The sequence below is a fragment of the Ascidiella aspersa genome, chromosome 1 (genome assembly GCF_963924565.1).
Source record: "Ascidiella aspersa chromosome 1, kaAscAspe10.2, whole genome shotgun sequence".
Classification (NCBI taxonomy): Eukaryota; Metazoa; Chordata; class Ascidiacea; order Phlebobranchia; family Ascidiidae; genus Ascidiella; species Ascidiella aspersa.
The window spans coordinates 14100710-14112829 of record NC_139447.1 but is presented as its reverse complement, the minus strand read 5'-3'; the positions used below and the strand labels follow the sequence as shown (position 1 = coordinate 14112829).

The 12120-nt window shown below is 36.5% G+C and overlaps 1 long non-coding RNA gene across 1 annotated transcript; it reads right to left on the bottom strand.

Annotated features, from left to right (window-relative positions):
- Positions 1–2306: 2306 nt before the first annotated feature.
- On the bottom strand, positions 2307–12120 carry LOC146167915 (uncharacterized). Its single transcript, XR_014500596.1, has 3 exons — positions 11405–12120; positions 11221–11269; positions 2307–2525 (listed from the first exon to the last, which is right to left on the bottom strand). It is a non-coding gene; the product is annotated as an uncharacterized LOC146167915 (long non-coding RNA).

The following is a 12120-nucleotide window of genomic DNA, read 5'->3' as shown; positions in this document are numbered from 1 at the left end:
AAACTCAGTATAATTATCTAAACATTTATCTTATCTGTCCGCTTTAAGTAAGTCTAGTAATGTGAAGAAATTTCATATCCGGGCCACGAACGCCAATCCTTAAAGGAACCCTGCCCGTTATCAAAAGTGTGTGGTGACCACTGTCTTAGAGTTAGACCAATAATACTTTATGAAATAACAACGTCGCTGTGACTTCAATTTTAATATTGTTTAGCAGCGGTATAAAACAGAATTTAAAACTTCAACCCACATTTATTTTTATATAACTCTAGTCATGGTGCGATGGAAGCTAGTTTCGCCCTTACACACATGTATTACCATCGAACGTAGAATACGACAGAATGAGAATAAAATCTTCCCTGTATATCGAAAACACAAAAAAGGCAGTTTTTTAAGTGCAATCAAAATATGAAGATACTGAATTAAATACGGGTGAAACAGGTTCATGTCTATACGTTTTTACAATTGCACCTCGATGATAAACCGAACCATTATTATACGTGCTATTTATATAGGACGCAGGTAATAAAGTGAAATGTTTACTACTTCAAAGATTGTCGAGCGCAACAATAGTATAGCTAGATGTCAAACGATTGGTAGTCTTTTACTAAAGGGTATCAATAAAAAATATTTCAAGAACGAAAACATGGTAAATTACTTTTAATATCATATTGTTCGCTGTGCAAACCATGTTTGAAGGTTTAACATCTAAAAAGAAAAATCAAAGAAAAGGAAAACAGACCATATGCAAGACGAAAAAGCAATTTGTTCAAAATCGTTTTTATTAAGATAACGCGAAATGTGTTATAGGCTTTATTTGTCGGATTATAACATAGCCTACCAAATAGTTAAAATTGGTTCTATATAAAATATCTTAAAATACATAATGACTAAAATTTTAACGTAGAGTTATAACACCAAACACGAAAATAAAGTAAAAATATTCAGAATATTGCTAATACGATAGATAGATTGGATCAGAAATACAATTTGTATAAATTTTGCAGGAATATTTGCAGCGTTTAACATGAAAATTGCCACAGGAAATGAAATTTGTAATACCTTAGCCATCGGAATTAGGATAGAAACATAAAGAATGGCGGAACCCTGGCGACTATATAGACGACTATTTTGGCCGAAGAATTAGCCAGAAAACCTAAAAAAATTGGTGCAAAAAAAATTATAATAATAATAATAATAAAATATTTTAGAAAGATCCTTTCCATAAAAAAAATTGTGGTTGTTCCTACACATATTCAATAACAAATATTTTTTTGAAATGCCGAATATGTAGAAACATTACGCACTACAGTTGGCAAGAATTAATATTGCTGTGCCATTCTAAAAATAATTACGGAAGTTCGAAGCACGTTGTGAGCAGACATGTGCATCCTCAGGTTGTACTTTCACATCCCCCTTTTGTATAGGTCACAAAAATTTTGCGCCGTCGCAACTATTGGTTCACTTCCCTTTGTTAATTGCTTTGTTTATCGCATAAACATGGCAAGGAACCTTAGGGACAAGACCAAAAACGGAAATAATTAGGTCAAAAATGCTTGTCACAAGAGGGCTGGCAAACAATACACTTTATATATAATAGAAACAGACTCCATAATAGGGGTTGTTCTCAATACATGAAAAGTTAAAAATGCCATACTGTATATCCCAAAAGTGTTAAAAGATAAATAGAGCTACAACTGCACTTTCTAGGCTTACAAGCTGAAAGGTCGGACGGAATGTGTTCCGAGAAGCTAAGCCGTGATGTAAAAAGTCACGTTTTAGGGTCTCAGGGACAATTACCACCAAACACCATAACTTTCACTTCCAAATATATATTAATTAAAACAGTTTTATTCGAATAAGTGTGTTGTAATATGACGGCCACGGTTAAGATAGAATGTTGCACAGTTATTTATGCCAATAGGGCAAACTATACAACCAACTACCTCAATTTTGAGCGCCTATAGAGTTGCAGCCATTAACCATTGATCGCTAGTCGAAATATAAAAAATATATTTTTGTAAATTTCTAATAGCAACTGCCTAAACACTTTCTAAGAAGATCAAATAAAATATAAACACTATTAAATTTTTTAAGAAGGAAAAAATATACCTAATCAACGCTCTCCCGGACGAAAAACGGCTAATGCGACTGACAAAATACCTAAATGCGAAAACGATGTGTGCGATTTCAGGGCCGCAAAATCCGCCAACTCAGACACCCATAAACTCGAGCTTGAGATTACGAAGTGCCTATACACACAAGTTCGAATATCTGGGTGCCGGAAGTTGCGTATGTTCGTGGTATGTTTGCTTTCCAACAACACCGCAGTTGAATTACACAACAAAATATTGGCGACTTAGAACAAGAAAAAATAATTTTACGTTAAAAAGAAACACTAGAAAACTTTCCACGTTTTGACGTTGCGTCTGAACAGCCATTTTCTGTCAAAGAAAAGTAAATCGGAAAAGGTAACGTCACCCCAGAAACATCAGCAACAGCCTTCAAGACATGCCGTCACATTTCTGAAACAAAAGAACAGAAAAAAATGGCACTCAGATTTGTTTGGCATTTTCCAGCAAGTAAGTGGGTAGTACTAGCTTTTAAAGAAAGGTATGGAGCATTGTCTAAAAGTGTAAGTAACGTGTATTAACTTTACGTTGTAGTGCAAACATGACTACGCGATTGTTAAAACATTTTTTTAAATTTGATTTATTTATGAAGTAACCTAAAAAAGCTTAGGCTTAACAAAAAGTATGCTTAAAACAGTTAGTTAATTTTGGCTTGTCTATAGATTCGATTACGTATTGTGCTCAATTTATTTTAAAGAGTGCGTCACATTGTCGGTATATTAAAAGGGAACGTAATGCTGAAAAAATGGAAATACCCTGAATTAAGGGAATTTTTGAGACGGTTCTGACTTTGCAGGCCTATATATTATTTTGATGAAACGTTCTAGCGGGGCATGGTGTGGAGCGAGAACTTGTGGAACTGTTTCTCCGCTTAGATGAAAAGCCTTTTTGCATGTTCCGTAACTATCGGATTATTTTAGCGACCCGAATTCACCATTCCTTGAATGGAAGTAAATTTCACCAGAAAAGCTGAAAGAACCCGTGCATTTCTTTTTGCTGGGGGTACTTAATTATTTGATTATAGTGCACTTTATGGGGTGCATTCCAGCAACATTTTGCGCCAAACCATGCATCCAAGCAAGTGATGAAAGTTTTCAAGAAAGTTCAAATAAATGTTTTAGATTGGCCAGAAACTTGTCTGATCTAAACCCATTCGAAAATCTATTGTCATTTTAAAATTCCGTTGGCAAAAACGCGATTGAAGCCTACTACAATAACCAAGATCACAAGTGTCACATTTAATTTTGGTATAGCCTAGAGACCCTGCAATTTAATAAATGTCAAATCCCATGTCCCATCAAATCCAATTCGTACAAAACAGCTTCTGAAGATTCCAATATTGTTTTGCGATACTTTGGACAAAAACATCGCGATCCGAACCGACACCAAATTACTCATTGTTATTCTCCAACAAGCAAACTAGATAAAATCGACACATTTCAAAATCATTTTTATAAGACCAAATTGCTTTTGCATTAAGAAGTTTATTTACCTTGGGATATTAAGGAACAATATTTTGATAAAATTACCTTTCAAGTTCGAAATATTGCGGTGACATATCATAGCTACAATTCCTATTTTAATTTGGCATTGTATATGCACGGATATCACCCTTGTAGGCTATGTATCGGACGAGTTTCGAAACTACCACTTAGTCTTTGGCGTTAGCCCCGATCCTACATAATCGGACATCCTTAGTCGCAAACTATAAAAGTTTGAGACTATTCTAAATTAAAAGTTGCCTAATTCGCGCATTGTTTGTGAGAGATTTTGAATACCATGGAACCTTTTGACTTACATGCGTATATGAGAAAAAGATTTCATCAACCCTTTTTCGGTATAAGTTAAAAAGATTGCGTAAACCCTGCGTCACAAGAACGTAATTTCTTGAATTCACAGCGGGGGCAAATTACGTTTATTTCTATTTTAAGTTTACGCCGAGAACACACTTCAAGGACGGCTGCATGTCATTTATGAACTCTTATGTTATTCCGCATTTTGGTTCCTAAACTGTCTTTGGTTGCGGCATGCTAACAGAAAACAAATCACGGCACACTTTAAAGTAAACCGCAAGAAATAGATATATCACAATATTATCTGTTTTCTTATGTGTTTCTTTTTTAAGTCTCACTCGCTGGATTGCATTCTTATTAGAATTATAACTAAGTTATTTCACGAACTTACAAAACGTTTCGTGGAACTGAGTTTGAGAATCACGGCACTAACCCAGTTTTTCTTAACAATGCTAGATCGAACTTTTAAATCACTGAAAAAGTGGTGGCGCACCTGGTGAGCCCGACAAGTTTTTTTTCGGTAACCCGTATTCCCCTTGATTAGTTGGTAATTTTTTCTTTTATAGGGTTTATAAAAGCTTTACGTTTAATGGGCTGTATGCCAAGTAAAAAGGTTATCGTATTTTGGGGGAATAAAACCGGCACGCTTTTTAACAGTGTCCAGATTAGGTATTTTCTGTGCCCATTTAAGCATGACGTCACAAAAATACGTCATAGCATGACATTACCAAACATCTAACTTAAAGGGCGTTTTGTTGCCAGTCAAATCTCGCTCGAATGTGCAATGAAAGATAGAACTAAATGTATTTCGGTTGAATTAAGAAGTCAAATAATTAATTCGTTCGAGAAAATTCACCGTTATTAATTTTATTTTTTTCGGTACATTGTTCATACATACAGCATGTATCTCGGTTATCTGAATTTAATTTACACTGTGGAAAAATACCTCCTCCTAGGGATGTCCGATGATATTGTATCAGAGCCGCTACCCGATTCCATGTGATAGTATCGGTACTCGTCCGATACTAGGATGGTATCGGTGACGATCCTATGCCGACACAACACCTTAATCTAGCATACTAATACTAGACTAGCCGCAAGCAATTACTGGGCCAATTACACGCTATAGTAAAGGAAAAGTATCATTCACATTTCACGCAAGGAAATAAAAACGCACACCACGTATAACACTCTTCTATCAAGTTGGTAAAACAGACCATTAAACTTATATCTTTGTAAAGTATGGAAAATGTTGGCTAACTAAAAAGCAGGGCATTTTGGTAATTTATCGGGACGTCGGGACAAGTCACTAAAAGTGGGATTGTCCCGCCTAAATCGTAAAGTATTATTAGTATGGCGAATATTTTTTGACCAAAAAAATAGGAAATTTTGACCTGAAAATTTAAAATTTTGACAAATTTTTACCTGAACATAATTTATTTTGACAAAATTTTGACCTGTTAGAAATACATTGATTAAAATAACCTAGGCGTCGTTAATCACGCGTTTTTTATACTGTATATTGCTCTAATAAAGATATAATACGGTTAAAATGACTTTGAACATATATCAAAACTAATTTCTTTTTTGATAAAATGAACGACCAATTTCAAAAAGCTGACTTTAGTTTTTTTTAATTTTGTAAGCGATTTATGTGCAATTGTATTCGATTTTAACTTACAAAAATATTGACAAATTTTGACCTAACGTGTAAATTTTGACAAGTCAAAAAATATTCGCCCTAATTATAAGCCATCCTAGTAAGAATCAGAAAATAAATAAAAAACACCTATTGTAATAAGTTAAAAACTTTGAATGACCTAAACCTACCTAGCCTTAACCTACATCCCATTTAGGGACAGTTCCCTTTTTAGGGGAACAGTCCCGTTTTTAGGACTTTGCCTCGGTGTCCCGATTAGTCAATCAAAATGTCCCGCTTTTTACATTAGGCCTACACAGCTATAAATTTTCTGTTATTTACCTGTTTTGCCAACTTGATGAATAGTGTTACTTGCGCATTTTACTTTCCTTCCGGTACAGCGTGTATTTTTTCCAATGTTTTGGTTGATAGCCTGCGTATTAGCTAGTTCAGTATTAATATGCAGTGGCTCTCAACCTTTTTAGCCTACGGACCGGTAAAATTTAAAAACAAATTTTGCGGACCGGTGGACCTTCAAAAATCAAAATCAACCCAAAATGTAATTACGAACAAAGTATGCAACTGTATGTATTGGAAACTTCAATTCAATGAGCAACTTGCTGCTTTCTTTTTGATATCACACGTGTTATACGTGGTTTTATTGAAGTTTTTTACAGACAACTGGTCTTGAAGTTTACGACTTGAACGAGTTGTAGTCTACTTTTAAACAGTTGGGCACATGTGACGTATGACAAAGTCCAAAGTAGATCGTTAACTCTAAGTTACGTCACAATGCTGCAAATTACGGAACGGGCCAAGTTCTAAATTTGATGTTTAAGCCTTCAGCATCTTGCATTTGCAATTGAGATGTAAAATTGCAATATGTTTGGCGGACCAGCACGAAAGTTGACGCGGACCGGCACCGGTCCGTTGACCGCCGGTTGAGAACCACTGTGCTATAGGCGGACCCAGACGATAGAAATTCAAAATAGTAATATACTATTGTAAAATAATAGGTGTTAATTTATACGTCGTTCTGTGTGTTTCCATAGTAGTCTAGTACAGTGGTAGGCAAGGCTGCGTAGTCGGTGTCGGTTTGTTTTGCTGGAGTCGGACTCGGGACTCGAGTAAGACCACGTAAACCTACTGCCCGAATCCGACGTGGGTATGCGCAGTACTAAATTTTGAAACTGATACAGCCGCCAACTGTAAATTGTGAAGGTAAAAAAATAAATGGTTGATATTTTCCAACCATGTATTATGAGTGGATGAGTTATATGGCACCCCTATAAGGGGATTGCTGAATATCCACCGTATTTAGTTATGTAAATAGACGGAATACAGGCACTAAATTGTAGCCGGATTCGGGACTCGACGAAAACATTTGGCCAGAGTTGGACTCTAGACTTGGGTTTATTTTTTGAATGGAGTCGGATTCGGGAATCTGATTCGGGTTGTTTTTAACCGAATCCGTAGTCCTGGACTGGTAGGCAACTAATGCGAGGCGTTCTTTACCGGTCAACTGGTCTATAGGTGTTTTAACAAGTATCAGATGTCTGTTTTTGGCGTAAATCCTAACATTCTTGCCTAACTTGGAAGTAATCTGTCTAGAAATGTGAACATTTTGGTAATTTGAATATTATTGTGTAAGTTGATAAGGTTTGTGTACAACACAGCAAATTGGGTTTCAATTAAGTTTCACAAAATCAAAAAAGGTGGATTTTTTTCTTTAGGCGAAATCTCCCGTGCTTTTTGGTGAGTTATTTTTGAAACAATATGTTTAGAACAACAACCCGTACGACGGCGTACGTGCAATGACACTTTATCAGATAAATAGTTTGATAAATGTGCTTTTTGCACTCTGCGTGTATTCTCTGCTCCTACGAAAATATTTCTTGACAATTTAAGGAGAAAATAGACTTTGCACAAAAAAGGGGTAGTTTGGCGCAAAATTATATGCGAGTAGGAGTTCATGAATAGCACTTACCAACCTATCAATCTAGCTGATTCTAAATAAAACATGTATTTATTCTACTAAAAACTAGTACAAGAGCGCCATATTTAATTTTTGAAAACCCCTAGAAAAACACGAAAGGTTTAAATCGTTTCAAGGAAACTTTTGTGGAGCATATCGCATCTCGTTTTCTAAATTTCGGTAATCAAGCGAAACGTTTTATAGTCGCATTAGGTTGCAATAAAACGAGGCGTACAGTGCAATCAGTGCATATTTGTGCGAAAATGAACGAAAGGGCGTCAGCACCACAACTTATCTACGCCAGACAGCATAATAAACATTGACTGCAACAAGGCGGCAACGACAATCGGCAAATTTATTTTGAAAGCAACGAATGGTGATTAATGGGACCATAATTTGTGTGATCAACATCTGGTGCATTTATTGGTACTTACTGCAGATACATTCGTATAACAATGTATAATATTTCAAGTAAGAACATTTTACAAATCCAATTGCCATTCGACATTGTTTAAAATCTAAGCTTGCTTCCACTGAGAAATATCAAATACGCAACCCGCAAACGGAGTTTGTAAGAACTATTGTTGCCAGCTATAACAATTACTTATCGATTTATTCAACAAAGGATTGCGGACATGTAGAAAGGCCAAATAAATGCGCCACCATGTGAGAAGAGCGCGAGCGTTTCAAGGTCACATCCAACTCAAAACACAAGAACAGATTTGCGGCAAGATGTGTGGTTATTTCGATAATAGTCAATATAGTGTGGGTTGCGCAATCGAAGAATACTGCACTTTGCAAAGAGCCATACACAACACTATGAGGTTACGGATGCCGGCAGCGAAGTCACGGATAGCAAAAGAAGCAGGAACATTATCGTCAGGCAGGCAGCTAGGTCATGTCGAAACATGGACGACAGCCAAGATCGCGCGGGTACGAGTGTAGACGGCAGACAGACGAAATCAATAGAAAGCCAGTGCCGAAATTGGAGGTCACACGTACTGGCTTCGGCAGCGAGGCCACATCACGTCTCCCTTTTATACGTACAGCACTCGCCAAAGCAAAAAATCTCGGAGTAGAGAAATATCCTAAAGGCTGTATATATGCCCCATTACTGTCATCAATCAACAAGATACAACTTCTTGAACAAAAATACCAACAAAGGCTTTTCACTGGAAGTTCTCACAGTTGTGAAAAATTTAAATTTTATAATCTAAAAACGGCAAAAAAAATGCCGCTAACATTACTAAATCAACAAACTTATTAACGTCGTTTTATGCAATATCGGTGACGTGGCTGTTCAAGCGAAAAATAGCTTGCACATTATGCGGGAACCAAAGAGGAACCAACAGTGGAAGCGTAAATAACCATTTGGTTAGCAAGTAGCAACTAATACGAAAGAAAAGGTGGTGTTATTCAATTGCTGTTTTCATCAAAACACACTTTTTCTGTTTTATTGCAAATTAGCAAAAGCTACAAATAAGGACAAGACATGAACTAGTCAATTTACCTGGTAAAGAATCTTGATTTTATAAGCTTTCTTGGTTATATCAATAATTTCCTCCTCGAGAAATGTTGATAAAAACAATAAATTCGATACATCTGCAGTCCTGCTGTACCCCTATCATCGAACCAGTAAACTTGGCAGCTGGCGACGATCGTAGGACTTTACCGAATTTAAACGGTACCCCGGAAAACATTACCAATAAATTGTAGAAAAATCAAGGAAATCTAGTTGATGGCGAAGTAACAACGGGTTGCCAGCAATACACGTGGTAATGCAGTCAATACTAAGACATACAGGACGACTAAGGCACTGCATTAAAAATGTTGTCAGACCGGTTACCGCATCCTTCATTTTGTCTTAAAACCTTACTGCACATGAACAATTTTATGAATAGTTTTGCATTGCAAGACTACCGTCAGTTAGGAGTAAAATAGCCAACTATTTATTCGGCGTTGCAAATTAATGTAAAACGAAGATTTGAAGGTCCATTCTAATCATCTTTATATAATGACACATCGCTTTTTTTTTCGGGACTCCTTATAGCCCAAAAATTAAATTCTTAAATCTTCACTTTTCAGTCACGCTGCAACAATGAAGCGCCATAAAGTCGTCCCTGGCAGCCCTGCGCCGGGCCCAAGAACGCTTGACGCGCCGCATGGCTGAGCAGCAGACAAGTTCAGACGACACATGACGCACGCCAGTCTGCTCGTAAGTGCCCGTGGCGCAGGCGTCCTAGCGGGACACTTAAATGAAAGAACTTCTAACCCTGGTCGCGAAAGCAGCGTCCAATGTGTACGCACACGCTACGGGAATATGCTGCCACTAATATATTGTATAATATAGAACAAAGTTTGCCTTTGTAGATTTTTTGCACAGCAAGCGGGCAAGACCTATTTTTGTAATCCGACCACCACAATGAAGGGCAAAGCCCGGTTTGACAAACAGCAATTGCTTAGCCGTGTGTTTGTCGACTGTTTCGCCTCGCGTGCTAACAATGTCAGCAACCATAGTTGGCTATGCGGTTAAAAGTAGTACGTGTGGCAGATTTGTTTCATTTTATAGAAATTATAATTACCCTAATAGCTTAGAACATGTTTAACATCATGTGGGCGTATATTTGGCATATCGCCACCTTACATCAAGCCTTTAATCTAGGGAGAACATACTTCTGTAAAAAGTCTAAAACCAGTATAAAACATTAAAACGTTGTAGGATTAAAACATATACATTCATGCGAATCTTAGTTTTTAAATGAAATTTTATTTTATTGGTATACTTAATGCTGGTAAACGTTGTTTGCTTGAAAAACGGTTTGAAATAATTTTTGGGTATGATGTCAAGCATTTACAAATTTTCTTACTACCCTTAGATGGCTCACATAGTAAAAGTCGTTTATCTAATTTTCTCGTTATTATCTAAGTTTGTCTAATTAAATTAGTATACCGTTATTTAAGAAGTCAGAATCAGATTGGACCATATATTATTACTGACTGGCACACACGTAGGCACGACATACACACTCACGTACCGTATACACTTAACATAAACTCTTAAGTTGTGGTAATCGTCCGCGTGTCTTTTGCACGGTATTAGAAACGCGAAGACTGCAGCAGCAAACTGTGATTGTTTGAAAAGCGATTGTAACAGGATTCGGCAGTGCACTGTCATGAACTTTTACTTGTAGGTATTACTATTTTCTAAAAAAACGTTCCCTATCTGGTATATTGTGACGTCACAGATGTGGATTGGACTTTACCTTTTATGATTCATATCAACCGACATTAAGCAATCAATGATACGAGGTGGCCCAAGACTATTTGTTTCTTTCCCTCGTTTGCGTTTTAATATTTATACGCCAAGTGACAGGAACAAGACCAAAAATGTACGTTAGTCAGCTAAATCAAGAGTAAAATAAACATTTTCGCAAATATTACCCCGAAACAGGAGAAGCACCACCTCAGGATCCAGACATTAACGTGGATAGGTATATAATAACGTTATCAAATAAAAAAAAACAGTTATTTTTAAATTAGGCATAAAAACAGATTTTTGCGCAGTTCACCCGAAATTATTACGACATGTTTTTTTTTAGTCTGCCTGGCAGAGCTATTGTGGCGTAAAACTATTGAAATTAATTTATTTCTAAAATTCCAAAGATCAGCCATTACTCTTACCTTATATGGGTCTCCTGTCATGTTCGCGAATTGTGTTGGTGGGCTGAACCTGGCAAGACAGTGTGTTTTTCGTTGGAAATAAAAGCGTAAGACAATTTTACCAAATAAAGCGACCAATTTTCTATTAAAGCATGACTATGTGTTTTTCGAAAAATAACGTACCATACTATGTCTTTCACTATACCTTTTGTGCTACTTTAAATTTCTTGATCCACACTTGCATTTCAACAACCGCGTGCCGTAGTGCCGTTCGACGTCATTGCCAGGGGAAAAACCTGCTTCCACTTTAATGAATGAATTTATATAAATTGAATAGCCACGCACTAAGCGTGTAAAACCAAATGTAAGCCTTTAATTTCGCATCTGTTAGTTTGACAACTCGGCCCTTCCTTGTTTTAAAATAGCTGTATGTGAATATTATTAGAGTAACCAACCTAAATCTCAGCTGCTAAGTATTCCGAAGCACCTAATTATTTATTGTAGGTACGTTTTTCTACCAGTAATGTGACTAGCATTCTTCAAAACAATAAAAGCTTACAATAAAACGTACTTTAAAACACGCTTGTTAAACCTGTACATAAATGTTTACTGGTATCAATAGTCTTAAATGGGAGTTTAGGAATTTAGAGATTATAAAACAGCGGTGTTTGAGTAATAAATGGTTAAATTAACTCAGACAGGATATTTACGTGCTGAAACATGGGCCTTGCCTCGCTGCTCGTGAACTTTTTAACGTGTCTGGCAAGGCTGCCAAAATTGTAAAGCTAAAACAATTTAACTTAACCGGTTTCGATGGGCGCTGCTGATTACCATATTTGCTTCCTAACGATATTAAATACACTGTTTACTCTTAACTGTGTCACCTTACTGCATAAAATACCGTGACAATGCTTTTTAGCA